An 18,113-nucleotide genomic window follows, 5' to 3' on the forward strand; every position below is an offset into this window, starting at 1 on the left:
GATGTTTTCATGCTTTTTTCTTTTTTATCCTCATCCAAGGACATGCTTTTTGATTTTGGAGAGAGAGGAATGGAGGGAGAGAGAGAGAGAGAGAGGGAGAGAAACATCAATGTGAGAGAGAAACTTCGATTGGTTGCGTCTCTCGTGTACCCTGACTGGGACAAAACCAACAACCCAGGCTCATGCTCTGACTAGGAATCCAACCCTCGACCCTTCAGTTCACAGGACAATGCTCCAACTGACTAAACCACACAAGCCAGGGCTGTTTCACGCTTTTTAAAAACATAGATTACTGGACCTTTCCCAGCTTCTCAGTCAGAATCTCCTAGGAATGAGCCTGGGAATTTGTATGTTTAAAAACACCCACAGGTGATTCTTATTACTGGAAAATTTGGGAAAACACTGTTTTAATTTGTCTCCCTGATTCCAGAATTGCCTCCAACCCTACAATCCACTCTCTGCAGCATTTCCAGAATGAACTGTGTAAAATATGAAACTGATCTTATCAGTTCTTTGGCTCTTCATGGGTATCTAGGATAATATTGACACTGTTTAACAGAGCCTTCATACCTCTCAACCTGATCTTTCACCCTCCTCTTTTACAGACCCTACCTTCTACCTTCTATGCTTAACTCTTTCCTAAAGGCAGCATCCATGCCCTTTCAGGCCACTACAACAGCTATGCCTGCTACCTAGGATACTCACCTTTCGACCTTTTTATTTGTAACACATGTAACCATTAGGTGAGACAGATACTGTTCTCAGTTCTTTGGAAATATTAACTCACATATTCATCCTTACAATCCTGGGAGGGGTAAGTGGTAGGTATTATTATCTTTGTCCCTTATGGAGAAAGTGAGGGACATTTGCCTAGAGTCATGCATCGTTTCTGTCAAAATCAAAACTTGACACCAGACAGCCTGGCTGTAGAATCTATGCATTTTGCAACCAGGCTCTAGTTCCTGTCCTTCATGGGGTTAAACCTGTTCTCATCCCAAACTCAGCTCATGCATTTATAGGTACTGAAAGCCTTCTTAGATTCTCCCCATCTGAATTTGCATTCTGGGCTTATTTCTGTCACAGCACTTACAACACTGTACAGTTCAAATCACTTTTCTTGTCTCACAAGCCAGACTGCAAATTCCTTAACAGAGGGAGACACATTTTTGTATCCCTGAAACCTAACAGAATGCCCAGGATGGAGTAAGTACTAACTATATGTTGAATTTTAAAAAAAGATTAAATGAATGAGTGAATAAATGCATATATTAACTTACAAACAAGCAGCAGGGAGCATCAACCAAAGACCATCTGAGCATTCTGCCCCCGAATCGTTGAGTCATCTGTGCACGATTTCATGGGGCATTTCAATTTTTGGCATATGAGACGGCCTACCTCGTATCAAAAATAAACTTTGGAGTCTTCTTACAAATTCTACAAATAATCATGGGAATTCAAATTAAATGCATGATTGGACATTTATTTGTTTAATTTATTCAGTATATTTCTTTAATTTCTCTGTGTCAAGCATGAAAGTTAAAACTGTTTCTTGACCTTTCATCTCAGCTCAGCTTTCCCCTTAATTTCTTCACTCCAAAATCTTAAACAGAGCAGGTCCCTTTTTGTGGTTGGAAAGTTTGGCTTTACATAGACCTTTCAACACACAACTGTCAGCACCTGATTATGGGTCATTTTTTAGCCTCTGACTTTCACTTCCTTCCTTAAATAGGTCTTCCAGATGAATCATCCTCAGCTTCTCTGTGATTATGCAGTGTATAAATGAGCAGGATACACTCAGCCCCTTCCTACCTGGGATCCTCTGTGCCCTGATTTGGGGGGGTTTCATTTTGCACTCAATAAAAATTTGAGTGACTACTGTGTGCTGGATTTTGTGTGATCTGTCAGTTTATTAGCTCTTCCAAGAAGAGCCAGAGGAAGCAAAAAGCTGGGAAACTCACATTCACTAGTTCTCGGCCTTTTAGCACTTCTGGTTTGAAGAGGAATTTAGTGAAAAAGAACATGAATGAGGCTTCTTATAATATTTGTGCAATTCTTTTTCTATACCCCATGTCATTATTAAAACAGTTATGTGTGTATTATATATATTACCTATGGGCATATATATGTGTATAATCAGTCAACCAGCATAGTAGTAGAGCCCCCTAGCTACCTAAAAATCATCTTGCAGCCCATAATTCATGAATACCTCATCAAATTCATTTCTATAATTTACATGCTGATAGAGCTACTTACTTATTGAATCAATTTTGGAAAATAATATATTTTGGTAAATAATCAAATGATGATTTATTGATTTATGTCACATGTAAACATTCTCATGAATACTAATATGAAAGAATCCACTTTTTCTCCATATAAGGCCAAAAACAATCAAAGTACCAGTACTTATAATACTACAATAGATTAAGGAAAGAAAACATTTACAACAGGAATTCTTGTCTTTTATCTTCCATATGAACAACATCCTAACCATGCACAATCCTGGCCTACCTTTCTGTAGTCCAAAGCTCTCTTCTGAGAGAATCATAGCTGCAAGGAAAAGTGCAACAACAGATATACAAAAGCATATAGGCAACAGCACTCTGACTGAAGAATTCAATAGGCAAATCAGAGAGTCAAAAATAAAAACCACAATGAGATACCACTTCATACCAGTCATAAAAGCCATCATAACCACATCAACAAACAAGTGTTGGAGAGGTTGTGAAGAAAGGGAACCCCAGCGCACTGTTTGTGGGAATGCAGACTGGTGCAGCCACTGTGGAAAACAGTATGGAATTTCCTCAGAAAACTAAAAATGGAACTGCCTTTTGAAGCAGCAATTCCACTGCTGGGACTACACCCTAAGAACCCTGAAACACCAATTCAAAAAAACCTATTCATGCCAATAGCAGCACAATTTACAATACCCAAGTGCTGGAAGCAACCTAAGTGCCCATCACTAAATGAATGGATCAAAAAACTATGATACATTTACATGATGGAATACTATGCAGCAGAAAGAAAGAAGGAGCTCCTACCCTTCAAGGCACCATGGGTGGTACTGGAGAGCATTATGCTAAGTGAAATTAGACAGGTGGTAAAAGACAAATACCATATGATCTCATCTTTAAGTGGAACCTAATCAACAAAACAAACAAGCAAGTAAAATATAACCAGAGACACTGAAATTAAGAACAAACTGACAGTAACCAGAGTGAAGGTGAAAGAAGATAATAGGGGCAAAAGGGGTAAGGGTTGTCAGAAACATGTATGAAGGACACGTGGACAAAACCAAAGGGGTATAGGATCAAGGGTGGGAAGTGGGGATGGCTAGGGTGGAGGGGAGTGGTTGGAGGAAAAATGGAGACAATGTACTTGAACAACATCAAAAAAATGTGAAAAAAAGAATCCAATGGGCAAAAGATTACAGACTTAGTGTGCAGGATCTCAGATTTGATAGGTTTACAACTCATTTAGGGATTTCCCCAGCCTGCTAAAGAACATTCTGTTTTTGTGCAGTTTCTTCCCCTCCCTTGTGTTCTAAGAAGAGATGTCAAAAGAAAGCACTGCTTTTGGCATTAGTAATGAAGAATCATGAAAGAACCCACAGAGAGAGCAATGACTGTGAGGTGGTAGGAAGAGGGGAAGGACCTACCAGAGTCAATTATAAGTAGGAGAGGATGGGCAAAGGAAAATGAAGATGGTTCAAACTAGGGGCAGAGAAAACAGCTCAGAAAATAAGTTAGAGGAATAAGAACCTCTGCTAGGTATGGAGGCACCTTGTGGGAAAGAGAAAGGAGGAATTTTGAGGAAATTTTCTGAGATTTATTTGTATCCTTCTTGGTATTTAAGATATACATGTAAAGTATTTGAGATATTCTAAATTCACTGCTGGTAGCTGAGTTTCTGTGCACACACTACTGCTCTGGGACAGAACTACATGGCTCGTCGCTTTATAGACATTACACATTGTGGAGTGAAATGTTATGAAAACCCCCTTCACCATCACCTGGTGATTTGCTGCCTCCGGATGACTTGATGGAACCCTCTGGAGTCTTTAGACTGACTCATTCTATACCCAGATCACATTGTCCCTCTCCTTTCCCCATCGTCATTTACTATTATTTGTGTCCTTGTTGATGTCCTAATGATGTAATAGACTTTAACATCCTAGATTCTAGAAACTATGTCTTTTTTATTTTTGTACTTTGTGTTACATCCAGCAGAATACCCAGGACATAATTAGATATTCAGTTAATTACTATATCAACTAATCTAGGAGATACATAAAGTTTTGCTAAATAAAATAAGTAAAAATGCATAAAGAGAAGGTCTAATAGCTTTGGTTGGGGGTGTTTCTATTATTATCATTTTCTTATTGATTTTGTCAAATATCCTGATTTAACAATATATTTGGAATCTAAGAACTATCATGTGCACTTGTCACTGATGATTTAATTAATAAAACTTTGCTTACTGTCCTTACTAAAGTGTTCATTATCAGCAATCTATTTGCAATTCAATGGGCTACACTTGAATGCCTCAGAAAATATCACTAACTTCTGGCTCTTCTACTAAAAAGCAGTAGTATAAGTAGCATTAATAATCTGCATTTTCTGCAAAATAGGTCACCTTTAATTCTCTCAATTTTACAAAGGTACTCATGAATTACGGCTATAAATCTCACACTAATTGTTTTAATTGCCTGAAAATCTTTGTTGTCTCATTAGCTACTACCCATCTACAGAAAATCTCAGCATAATGAAATGTACCAAGCCATTTCTGGATCCAAAATAGTAGTGTGCCATAAGTTGCATAGAATACTAAGATTTAATGGCAAGGTAGGAGCACCTATTGAGAACCTGGATTGAAAACACTGTGCACTGGTAATTACAGAGAATAAAAAAGGAATAAAAACATTTGTTCTCAGAAAACACAGAACTTACATACAACATACACAAAACAAGTTGCTATGATATGAAATGACAAATATAAAAAATTGTATGTACACACATTTCTGTCATGCATTCCCAAACTTACATCTGGTTGGGTGGTTGCTCTGAGTGTATACAAATTGCCAGACAGATTTGTTTATGACCAAGTAAAGTAGAAGAGTTAAGTCAAGAAGAAGCAGCACTTACTACCCCTATGACCTGTGGCAAGTCCTTTAGCCTCACTGAGCCTCCATTTCTTCATCTGTGAAAAGGAGTAAAGAAGGAGTAGAAGTACATGTGGAAGTGCCTAGCAAAGCACTCCATAACCACTCATTTTCCTTCCAAATTGCATTTTATTTTGATTCCTGACTGCTAGCTCACAACAAAGCCTGCATTTTTTTTTGGCAGTTCTGCTTCTAAAATACCATGATTAAAAAACCAACAAAACAAACAGAAAAACAAAAGTGTCTTTCTGATTACTATATTCCAAGCAGCTCTATATACTTTTGTTACAAACACATGAAACTATACTTGTCAATAACAAGGAAATAGTGTTAAATATGTTGTTAATGAAAGTTACTCAGATGTACATATAAACAATTAGTTATTTAAAAGGTACAATCAGTAATGAGTATAAAGGAGACAAGGTTTCTCAGGAGGTAGTACAACGGGAAGATGTAACTTGAAAAGGTATTATAAGTGGGGTCTGGTTAAACAAAAATATTATACTATTTATATTTTAATTATGATATAATACACATGTAAAAAAGAAAATTTGAAAAGTGTAGAAATACAAAAAGTATATATATACAATCAGCCATAAGCTTATACCAGAAATACACTTTATTAATATTTGGTGTTTTCCTTCCAATGTTTTCCTTCATATACATATGCTGTGTTTTTACCTATTTTAAACTATACTATCTGGCTTTACATCTTGCTCCTTTCTCTTAGGTTGTACAGAAAGCATTTCTATACTATTAAATATTTTCTGAAACCATGATTTTAATTATTTTAATGGCTGCCTATTCTTCATAAGATACATGCCCTATAACTCTGAATTTCACCAGTTATCTATTATAACTCCATTATACTGACCCTAGTTTTTCACTTTTAGCAGAATTTTAGATGATGAGAATGATAGACTTTAGTTAAAAATAACATTTTGACCAATATGACACAGACCTTATAGACTGAACAATAAGGAGAAAAAGATAAAGGGGAACAGCTCAGAACAGAAAAACAACATGGAGTTATGTTATCTTTAATATGCTGTCAGGTAACAATGCAATTATACTTCTAAGGAAGTCAAAAATATCTTAAGGAAGTCAGAAGAACATTTACTTACATCAAGGAATAGATGGGAATTAAACAGTGAAAAACGCTATGTTCTTTCCAAAACACTGCTGAATGTGAGACTTGAATTGGCTTTTGCTGTCACACTTGGTCTCTGGAAAGTGTCATCTGTAATAACAAAATGCCATACTTAATAAACATCGAATGGCGGAATGACATCTGGGTAATAAAACAATAAGGAGCTCATCTCATGCACAGATTGAGCTCAAGTGAGCTCTCGATAACCATCAATGAGTGCAAGAAGTATAGGCAGAGGGATGAAGGACAGAAGGGAAGATTTCTTCCATTCAAAATCACACAATTCCATCTAATCAAGTTCTTTCCTTAAGGGCTCCTCTAGTGGCCCCCTTCATCACAAGCTCTACACACTGAAGCTGAGCATACACTGTCAGTTCACAGACTCAACTAAGTTAAAACAGGTTCAAGACACTTAGATGAACAAATCAGTATTAGTGACTACCATGCCTCTGCTCCTCTGTTGTAAAACACTGGACAGTCCCTTCTGATGTCCCATGGATCCTCCCCTTTTGTTACACCAAAACTTGAGCAACAACAAGTTGTAAAATGGAGGATTATAAAGCCAGGGCCAGGAGAATTATGGAAGAAAATAAACTATTAGAGAAGATGGAATCACATTATAAGAACACATTGAATAGACAGCCTGGAGGCAAGTAAATAAAAGCCAAAACAGAGAAGAAAATGGGAAACCAAGTCAGAGAATGGGAAGCCTGGGAGATCAGGTCGGGATCAGGCACTGGTGCAGGAACAACTTGCACTCAGGAGGACCAGGAGCTGCTGCAGAGCTTCAGAGACAGGATGTCTTAAAACTGAAGTTAGAGCTGCCCCAAATGGAAGGACATTGTTTACTCATCCTCCACAAATCCAGATCCACAGATTGATTAGCATCGTAGGCATAGAACCAAAAAATCAAGATGGCTGCATTGTATTTGGTAAACCAGCACCCCACTGGATTCCCTGGGTGCAGCAACTCATCTGGCCTTGGGATTGGGCCCTCCTTTTTTACCAGCCCTATCTCCTATTCACCACTCTGACAGCAAGGCAGATTCCTTTTTGATTAGTGCCTTGGACTTCAGCTACATCACTTCATAGGATGCTTTGGTTTGGGATTGAAATTGCTGTCTACATAGCAACCTTCTTCATCTACACAGGAGACAGCTCACCCCTTTCTGTGTGGAGGGGACACATGCAGAGTTGTAGGGAGAAAACAGCCCCAGAAGAGGTCCTCAGCTTATTTGGATTCAGAAAAATGCCCCTTTTCATTCTTTCTCAGGGCCAGAAGCAGGGTGAATTTGAGCTGCTCAAAACTCTTCTTGCTATTTTTTTTCTTTCTTTGGAGTTGAGGGGAAAGGGGATATGAGAAACAATATGGAGACACCACCACCCTTGGAACATCCTAAGGCACAGAAAGCTCCTTCCGAAAAGTGCCGCTGTCCCCGGCAGGACTGCACAGTCCTACATCAGCAGGTGGACCTGCATGCAGTACCTTAGCTTCGCCTCAGCTTCCCCTCTCTCCATTTGCCTTCTCAGGAACTCTGAATGCATCTGCTCATCCTTTCTCTAGCCTTTTAGTTATAACAAAATGCATTTTTGACCTTTCGATTCCTCAAGCCTAGCTGAAGCTTTCCTCCTCATACCATATCTTTTTATTTAAAAATTTCTCATTTTGTGAATTCACAAGACATATTTATATGTAAAGGGCAACCTCAAGGGTTTCTAGTACATATTTAAAACCCCTGAGGAGAAGAATTTACATTTTAGCATGAAAAAATAATGTAGTTTATATCTATTGAGTCCTTACTAGATGCCAGGAATTCTGCTAAGTACTTTATGTTATAAATTATTCTATTCTATTCTATTCTATTCTATTCTATTGATTCATCCATGTATTACCAACACATCATGATTTCTTCCACTACCCCTCTTATTCCCATTTCACAGAAGAGAACATTGAGGATCACACAAATACTATATGATAGAGTCAGGACTCAAGCCCAACCCATGTTCATGCCAGTATTCTATATGGTGTCTGGCTCTGAAAAACTCTGGCATTGCTTCTTTGGCATTTATTTGGCAGGGAGGGTGGTATTTTCCCACATTCTGCAATGAAGACATAGTCACTGCACAATTGAGAGCTTGACCTTAGAATAATTTAGCTGTTCTGAAATGGTTGAGTATCTTAATATGGCTAGACTCTAAATTTTTATACTGATCACTTTTTTTAAGTAGGAGTTGAAAGAAACACTGTTAAATTATCTTTTGACTGCCGTCCTGGGAAGTAAAATGGCCTTTTGAGTAGTATGTCAATTTCCTTCAAAGCTTTTGCTGTAGGAATGAAAAGAAGTTTCCATCAAGAAGCTCCTTTTAGTTCAGCATCAGCCTCCGGTCCACGTGTAAAATTAACGCTAAGCCTCAAGGCTGGGCCTCAGGACTCCGCTAGCTCCTCCCACAGCTCTCATTGCCTTTCTCAGAGTATTGAGTTCTCACTTTCCGGAAGGGCCTGCAGACCCTTCCCCAGAGCTTGTTTCCCTCCTGTGCCATGGCAGTCACATCCCCTGCGAGGATCCAGGCTTCACTCTTCTCGCCCGTCCCACGCCCCCTCCCTGTCCACTCTTATCGGCCCTACTCAGCTCCCTCTTCAGTCATACTCACTTCATTGGCGTGCTACTTTGTAAATGGTCTGAAGCCCATTCTAAATCAATGGATTGCGTGTCTCCTCAGCCAGAAAGTAAAGTCTTTAGGTACAAAAATTACATTTTTCATATAACGCAGGTGTTAACTGTACAAACTCTGGCTTTAGGAAATAGAGATTCATCAGTGTCTGGTACAAGTTAGCACCCATATATTATAACTTCCACCTAACCTTAATGATTTTCATTTTTGGTGCTTTTGTACATAAAAATACATACACACATGTTTAAAAAATGTTGAAATATCGCGACAACTCTGATACGTTGGGCACAGAGTTTAAGACAGAAAACCAGAAAAGACTAGTTCATTTAAAAGCAGTGATTTTTCAACTGGGGCCAATTGTCTGGAGGCATTTTTGTTGGTCACAGCTTGGGGGGTGGGCTTGTTAACTGGCATCTAGCAAACATGGAGGCCAGGAAGCTGATAAACAATGCACCAGAGAGCCCCCAACAACAAAGATACCCACGTCAAAGTGTCAATAATGCCGAGACTGAGAGCCCACGGTTCAGAAGGAACAGAGTTATCCCAAGGTCAAGTTATCCACATGGCCTAATTTGGGATGGGGAGTGGGAGTGCAGCTCATTGTTCATTCAGAGAATATAGATTTCATAGATTTTATTTTTAAGATTAAGAATGTTCCCATGTATGTATCAGTAGCTTTAGCCAAACTTGTTCCATCTTTAAAATCAAAACTACCATCTCAATTTTTTAAATTATTACTATTCACTTTTCCATTTTATATGTAATTTAAATCAGTTCCTAAATTCTAAAAGAAAATCTTTGGACTGGAAGATTTATAATCTTAGGAATTATATGGCCCAACCCTTTCGTGTTACATGTGAGGAAACTGAGACCCAGAGTAGTCAGGGGACTTTTTAATGAGAGAGGCAGGACTGGACTCAAAGTTTCCTGACCCATATTCCAGTGCTCATTACACATGGCACAATGCGACCGTTATGTCAATGAAAAGGAGTAAATTCTTCTTTGGAAGATTATTTCTTTTCCGAGAGCCAGTGTTAGCCATTTTGTATCTAGAAACTGCTCTATAACTAGATTCACTAATCCTAAATTAGAAAATAATTGCTGTAGTAATATATGATGAAACATTTGTCCTCTGAAGAAACAAAATGAAGCACTAAAATTCTTTTTTGGAACTGGAAATTCCAAAGCCATCTGGCATTTTTTTTACTTCTAAGCTCATTTAGGTAATACATTTCAGAAGAGTCCATGGCTCCTTTAAATTACATTCTAAACCTTTATTTTCATCGGATGTTAGTTAACATTTTCTTGGTAAGATTATTTCATAAACATTAAATAATAAAATCTTAATGAAAATCTTTGAAGAACAATTTTAATAATTATTTTTGTCCTATGCAGTATTTTGATTTTCACTCCTTTGTCAAAGGAATTATTGGAATGAAGAGGTGAATGAACTTGTTTATAAACACGCAGTATATGAGAATTAAAGGAAGATTCAGACTACTCAGGTTTTCGTTTTGGTTTGCTTTGTTTTGTTTTGCAAAACAAACTGCCCTTAAATTATGCATTAGATGGAATTCCCAGTTTGTTGTTCAGCCTACCCAGTGTCTGAGTGGTGTGAGCTTCTGAGCTCTTAGGCAAATGTGAAACAAGTAAGTGACAAAAATTGATTTCACTATTTCCAATACTATTGAGCTAAGTTTACTGAAATATCTATGGCATGAAGGTTACAGATAAATTTGCAACTTTACCCTTCACCATTCAATTTTGAACTTGTGCCATTTGTCCCCCCAAAAAGCTCAATAGAAATGCATGACAGATCAGCTTGAATTGGACACTTCAACTCAAGACATAATTCAAAAATAAGGCTCCACTAATAAAGGAAAATGTCACTAGTTCCTATTTAGATTAAAAATGAGGAACAGAAAGAAGGGCGAGCACAGTGAAACTTCTTGCAATGACTCAGTTGGGATTTACAACAGAAGGAGGAAGTTACTTTTCCAGAAGTTGTGTTTGAAGTATAGAGAAATGTGTTGCTGGCATTGGAATACCAGACAGGCTGACAACACGGCTGGAGGTAGGAGTGGTGTGCAGAATAAATAGCCACCGAATGTAGTGACAACTTTGAGTGACAGATGAAGAAAAAAAAGAACTATTTTTCTGATAACATGTCAAGAAACAAATGCCTCTTTCTTTCAGAAGAAAAAGGTATGTATTATTGTGAATTCAAGTGACCTTGCATCGGTGAACTTTTTTGCCCTTACAGAACTGTAATTTCAGCCCAAAATGCAGCAATCCTTTTGTAGAAATTATTACTTCTTTACTTCACTGAAGGTTTATAGCAGTTTATTCTGGCTGTTTCTGTCTAGTTTTAACAATGTGTTTTATGCTAACATAGCCTTGTCTATTGCATAATAAGATACCCAAAAATAGATTAGGCATTTTGTCTTCTGTAGGTCAAAAGCCATTGTAAGTTCACGTGTATTCAAAGTAATTCGCATGAGTTTTTATACCAAAAATATTTAATGCTTTAAAAATTATCTCCTGACAAAATAAGAAAAGAATAAATTTTGGTATCAATTTAACTTTATCAAAAATAACTCAAGGAGAGGATGTGGAAAAAACTTACAAGTTATATAGTACATGTCTGTGTGAGACAATAAAGTTTTGTCTTTGCCAACAAAATCAAACTGGATGAATATTGTTTAAAGTTCCCCAAGAAATTTCTGGTGTGGATCAAAGAGCAGAAAAGAAAAGAATTGGCCTTTACTTCAGCCTACTACATATGCAGATTCTCTGGATAATGGAAATCTCCTGGTGACAGACTTCCATGGTGACAATGGGTGTTTCCAGAGATACATTTCTGTAAAGGTCCTTCTGAACTTAGGGAGGAAAATATTAATTAGATAGTATGATGTACTGTAATCGCTTTCAGTTTTCCTATGCCGTCTGAGAAAACTTGAATCTACCGGTAATATCAGAGCAATATTTGGGTTCAGCTAAGGAGTATGATATCTATATAGCACAAAAGACTGTGAGTCAAAAAACAAAAAAAAAAAGGAAAGAAAAGAAAAAAAAGCTAAAGCATATTATGGAGTTATGAGTCTCTCTAACTATACAAAAGACAGATTTGATTTTTAAAAAAATCTCTCAAAAGACCTTTTCTATTTTTTAAAAAATAGTTGACAATAGCCACGTTAATGGGCTGTTAGGGAATTCTCACTTCCACCCAGAAATTCCAAGAAATAACTTGACATGTCACATTTGAAAGTACACTGTTTCTGCTTTGAGGTATCATATTATGCATGATGGTAATTGTTGTTTCACTTATTGAAATGATCAGAAATTTACTTTGCCCAAACTTTAGTTTTGATCTTTGCATAATGTAATGGCTTCTCTTCAGAAAAAAAGCAATGGGTGATTTTTCTTTTATGTTTAGTATTTAAGTTATGAGCATACAATTTCTAAGGCAGAGCTCTAGCCAAGAATTCACCTCCTTATCATAAGAATTTCTCCTTACCTTCTCATCTCCTCAGCAACGATAGTGATTTCTCTTTACCCTTCCCCAGCTCGCCTCTATTGCTGGATACTTAGCATTTGGAAGGACAAGTTAGTTGACATGACAGTTCATCTTCAAACTGACCTTTGGGGCTCACTCACAGAATCTGCATGATGATGTCTTCAATTCTAAGAATAACTGTGGATGTAATATATTGAGCATTCACCACATGCTGACAAAGATAAACATTCTATAGCTGTCGTTTAATTCTCATCACAATCCGGTGAGATATTGCTATTCCCTTTGACTTAATGAAGAAACTGAAATGTGGAAAGGTTAAAGGAACATGCAGATAGAAGTTGCAGTGCCTGGATTCAAACCCAGATGTGATCATTTGTTGAAAGAGTAAGAACGAACACTCTCTCCTTTCCCCAAGGAAGAATCTAAGAACAACAGACAGTATTTAAGAACTGAGCTGAGTTTTTGCTGAACTAGGGGTCTGTGAGCTCTACTTGTGTGAATTTCAATGAAGTGAGGCATTAAGTGGCAATAGAGCCACTGAGAAGGACTCTCATTCTCAGCAAGCACAAAGTGAAAAGAAGTGAGCAGACTAGACCTTACATAATGTTGAAAATTACTGATTCTCTAGAGGGAGAAACAATTTGAAATTTTACCATGTATTTAATAAGCACTAGTATAGCATAAACTGTATGTCAGACATTATTTTTACTTGAAAATTACTTGATTACTTGATAACTATTTTTACTTGTTAGTTCATTTAGTCCTTAAAATAACCTATGAAATGGATACTATTATTGTCCTCATTTTATAGGTGAAGAAACTAAAATATAAAAATGTTAAATTACTTGCCCAAAAACCTACTGTTAGTAAGGGACAAAATTAAGATTTAAACCAAGGACTTTGGCTCTAGACCAAATACTTAAGCACAGCAATATACTACCCCTGACAGAAAAATATTTTGTTATGTTTTATGGGCTTAGACTAGTGTTTCTCAACCTTGGGTTCCAGGTGCCCAGGGCCCTCAAACATTTTCAGAGATGCTCTCACATTCTCTTCAAGAACTTTTAATTTTATGTTTAGTTTTCAGCTGAAGTGAAGCTTAAGCTATAACTAACATAGTTTTTTCATCTTTAGAAAGCTTGGTTGTTAAGAGGGACCTCATGCTAACAGGAGCCTTAAAGGCAGGGTCTGCCAGCCAGAAAGAGAGGAGCAGAGGGAGCTGGGGCAGGCAACCGCGCTGGATCCACTGTGCATCCTCCAGGTCTCCTGAAGTTATCCATTTCATGAAGACATCCCAGTACTCCCCACTGCATTTGCTCTCTCTGGATGCTTATTTTCCTTTGTGTGCACCTCTCTTGTGGCCCTTTACTCAAGATGGCCAGTGTTAGCATTCTTTGTATATTGACCAACTGACTTCTATGTTGGAACCACCTTGAGAGTGCCATACAGACTGCTGGTGGCTCTGAATATCGAATCTTTCCTTCGTAATAGAACCTTGAATTTTAGCTGGGTACATTGCCAGGCAACTAAAAGACCACATTCCCCAGTCTTCTTTGGCTATACACGTGACTCATATGACTAATCTGTAACCAAATGAGATGTGAGCAGAAATGTTGAAATAAATTTCAAGAAAATTTTCTTTTAAAAAAGGGATGATGATAATGGGAAAGATATGCATATGTGAGAGAGTACAAGGTATATAAAAAATCTCGTACCTTCTGCTCAAGTTTTTGTGAACCTAAAATTGCCCTTTAAAAATATCTAATAAAAATTTTAAATAATAAGTGTGCTCATCTCTTTCTTTTCCCTCCTCCCTTTTTCCCACTGCTGTAGATGCAGACAGGGCAGCTAAATTCCTGAACCCATCATGGATCTTAGTGGCCTTGGAACAGAAGTCATATTCAGCAGAAGAGGAAAGGAAAAGAAGCTGAAACCCTTCACTGGCTCCTAGACAGCTTTATTAACGGGAAGGAAATATATTTCTCTCTTATTTAAACTAGGGTTATTTTGGATATTCCTTTGATGTGCAACTGGACTTAAACTTTAGTGGCATATAAATGCAGACATAAGGTTTCATTCACCCTTCATTGAAATATGCAGCATGGTCTCAACAAGGCAGGCCCAGTTGAGAAATATATCTATTGAATCAAACCTCAAAAATTACTGAAAGGGCCCAGAATTCTTCATTGATATATACACCAATTTTTCCCCTGGCCTTCATGTACATATCAAATTAAGCTCAGTCAAAATAAATTTCATAATTGTTTTTTTTCATCTTTCTTGATTATAGATTGCACAATAGAAAAAATTTAATTAAAATGATGTAAAAATATTATGTATGTTTAAATATATTTATTAGCTTTGCAATAGAAGGTGTTGCCAGAACATCATTTTCCACCTTTTATTGAAAATGTAAAATTTTAGCTTTACTTTTATGGATTAAATCAGCTTTAGAAAGGACTAAACTGAAAACAAGCCAGCATTTACAATTTATTTTCTATAAGAAAATTTATTCTGTGTTTCAAACTAACAAGTTACAAGGAAACTTTTATAAGTCAACATAATCGTAAATTGGTGGGTAGAGCTACATGATAGACATATACACTCTAAAAATCAGTACTGTAGTTCCTGGATTTTAGAAACTGTGAAACCTGAGGATACTCTTTAATTATAACCCATTAATTGTTTGACTTTTGTCGATTTTAATTAGTGAGATTTTTGTCTTGTCAAAACACTGACCACAGTTTTAATATTCTTAAATAAAAGTACTATGAACCTTTGAGTGAAATTCTACACATATTTAGACTTCCATATTACACAAGTAAAAAAAAAGCTGTTATTAAGTTTTTCAATATAATGTTTAAATACACATGATAGAATATTGTAAAACCTCTATATTCAAATAGGAAATATTTATTATTTCATTAATATTTGTTTAGCATCTCTCACAGAATCATCTAGAAACATCTACTTTCAGTATTGTCTACTCTAAGCTTTAATCAATAATTATCATTATTAAGAGTAATAGTAGTCAATACTTATTGAATATTTATTACGTGCTTGGCACCAATTTAAGAGGCTCATGTATTCCACAAATAAAATACTAAAACTCAAAAGTGATAGCAATATACCCCATCATACAAATAAAAAGTGGAAGAACTATAATTAAAAATCAAGTCATTCTGACCCTAAATCCAGGGTCTTCCTACCAGTATATATTCTGCTGTCTTCTATTAGTGACAAAGAGACTACAACTTCTTTTTCTGTCATTACATTTTTCTTCCAGTAAGAGCTAATAATTCTAGTGTCAAAAGATTTGCCAGCCAATTCCTCAGAATCAAGAAAAAGTTTGTCTTACCAGCATATGGGTACTACAGGCAATATGTCCATATAAGTGAGCATAATAGCTTGCATGACCCAAATATGAAATTATACCTGATTTGACTACATTTACATAACTCATAAAACAAATTACATCATTATGTAAAGACTGCATCATTGCTATCATTATTTATCTTTGAGCTTCCTGAGAGCCAAGGCAACAAAGCAAATACAGTGGGCTGAGTAATTCTTGTATCAAAATATTTGTTTTTGGTACCAAACTTTAAAATAAATGTTATATATTGAATTTATTAAAAAACATAACAATATCAGCTTTAAAAAAGCAGTTTTTCAGAAAAAAGAGAAGTGATGTTATTTGCCTGGCTCCTGAGCTATGTATGTCTCTGTAAAAGCTAATAAGTGAAGTATAATAATTCAGCAATAGTGATTTTTGCAGAGGTCTCACAGTTAATAACTACAAACATTCCAAAAGAATCCAATTTTCACTTAGCTAACAGTTACACTATATGCAGAAATATGTAGAAATGTCAAGTGATCTCAGTCAAGCCATAAAATAATGTAGTTACCCACATGTTTTCCATGAAGCCAAATTGGCTCTGCATCTCTGTGACTTGTATAATGCTACAAAAACTACACCAAGTTTGTGTATTCAATTCTCCCTTTTAGCTCAAAAACCTTACCAGCTATTTGTTCATCTAAAGAAAGCATTCTTTTGAAGCCCTGAAACATCTTCACTTCATATAGCTGACCCCTCGCCCTGAACATACAGTAACAAAACCGTTATGCCTACACGTCCATTGGTTCTTGCCAGTTCCCACCTCCTCCCTAGGTTGCATCCCCAGACACAGACAGCTATAAGGAGAGGCAAGGGCAAAGCTACCTGAGTTGACCTATTGTGTTAAAAGTGCTTTCTCTTCCCCACTTTCAGCAGCAGGCTATCAGAATACCCAAAAAACATCCTCATGTATATGCACGTTAACAGCTGCTGTTGCCTGAGCATTTCCTTTGTGAATGAGGTCCCTTTAAGACACAATGGAAGTGATATGAGGATGAGGTATAGGGTCTTTTTCCACATTAAGACATCATGTAAAACAGAGAATTAGATATGGTCCCTCCTGAGGAAACTTACTTAGACATTTCAAGATCAAATTAGGATTACATATTCAATGATAATCAGCAGCAGGAGCCTTACCTTGAACACGGTGAGGCACAAAGGGAAAGCAGAGCATAGAAAATTGCTTACCTAGTTCACAATGGTACTGAGGAGCTTAATGCTTCTAAAGCACTTAGACTGAAGACACAAAGCACTATCTTCTTACCACGACGCTGCAACAGACGTCCATATGGTCCCATCTTCCTTTAATTGGACTTAGATGTTGTATGCATCTGATGATTATAATAATGGGTGATGTGAATGTAAGATCCCGTCCATGGGGCATTTTGTCCATGGATAAAATTGTCTTTATCCTACAGGAAAAAAATGCTTTCCAGCTTGAAATAATTTATTTTTGTCATCAATGGGTTATAAACTGTGCCTTAGGCTGTGCTGTACAAAAATGTCTTTGAGTCAAGTGCCTGTCTTAAGAGATTTCTTTAAAAAAAGAGAATGAAGCCTCCATTTGTACCATGTGACACTATCTTATCTGTTATCTAGACTGTGTTACCAGTTCAGATCCTTTACTGTTGGGTGAATTGAGTTTAAAGGTAGATAAAACAAAGCTATAGTTACACTATGTAAACTGATCTGGAAAAAAAAAATTAACAGGCAGTTTACCTACCATGACATTGTACACAGTGCTTGTGTTCATTTTGCTTAGTTTTAGAAATCTTATATAATTTATATTCAATATGAATGTGTGAATAATTTAATTACCTTATAATTAAGTTGGGGTTTATTTGAGAACAACACATAATCAAAAGTTCATGAAGCTTGTTATCTAAGTTTCAGATTCTGAGGTCAGTAGAAAGTCGACTTTTTAGTGGTGCTTTTTTTCTTTTTCAATAAAAGAAAAAATTACCAACTTTGCAACTTTACAATTTTCCTATTAAATTTTTATTAAAATCCGAAAATTTAAGTTACAAATCTATGTTGCTTGCAAACTAGTTTCCCTATGAGAACTATATACCCATCAACTTTTTTATTTCTGCCTAATAACTACTGCTACAAGATTTCTGTTTGTACACTGAGTATTTAGCAGCAGTTGTCTTCCTAGCACCACGATAACTCTAAGAAGAATTTAAGAGATGGATTAGATCTCCCTTTCACCAAA

At 36.6% G+C, this 18,113-nt stretch overlaps 1 long non-coding RNA gene across 2 annotated transcripts; it reads right to left on the reverse strand.

The window, feature by feature from the left end:
* Positions 1–276: 276 nt before the first annotated feature.
* On the reverse strand, positions 277–17,816 carry LOC118498986. Of its 2 annotated transcripts, none has more exons than XR_004901487.1 (3): positions 17,163–17,816; positions 6,286–6,401; positions 277–1,434 (listed from the first exon to the last, which is right to left on the reverse strand). It is a non-coding gene; the product is annotated as an uncharacterized LOC118498986 (long non-coding RNA). The 2 variants fall into 2 exon arrangements; XR_004901486.1 differs by lacking the exon at positions 17,163–17,816 and adding an exon at positions 12,502–13,253.
* Positions 17,817–18,113: the final 297 nt, after the last annotated feature.

Source organism: Phyllostomus discolor, chromosome 2 (genome assembly GCF_004126475.2).
Source record: "Phyllostomus discolor isolate MPI-MPIP mPhyDis1 chromosome 2, mPhyDis1.pri.v3, whole genome shotgun sequence".
In the NCBI taxonomy this organism is placed as follows: Eukaryota; Metazoa; Chordata; class Mammalia; order Chiroptera; family Phyllostomidae; genus Phyllostomus; species Phyllostomus discolor.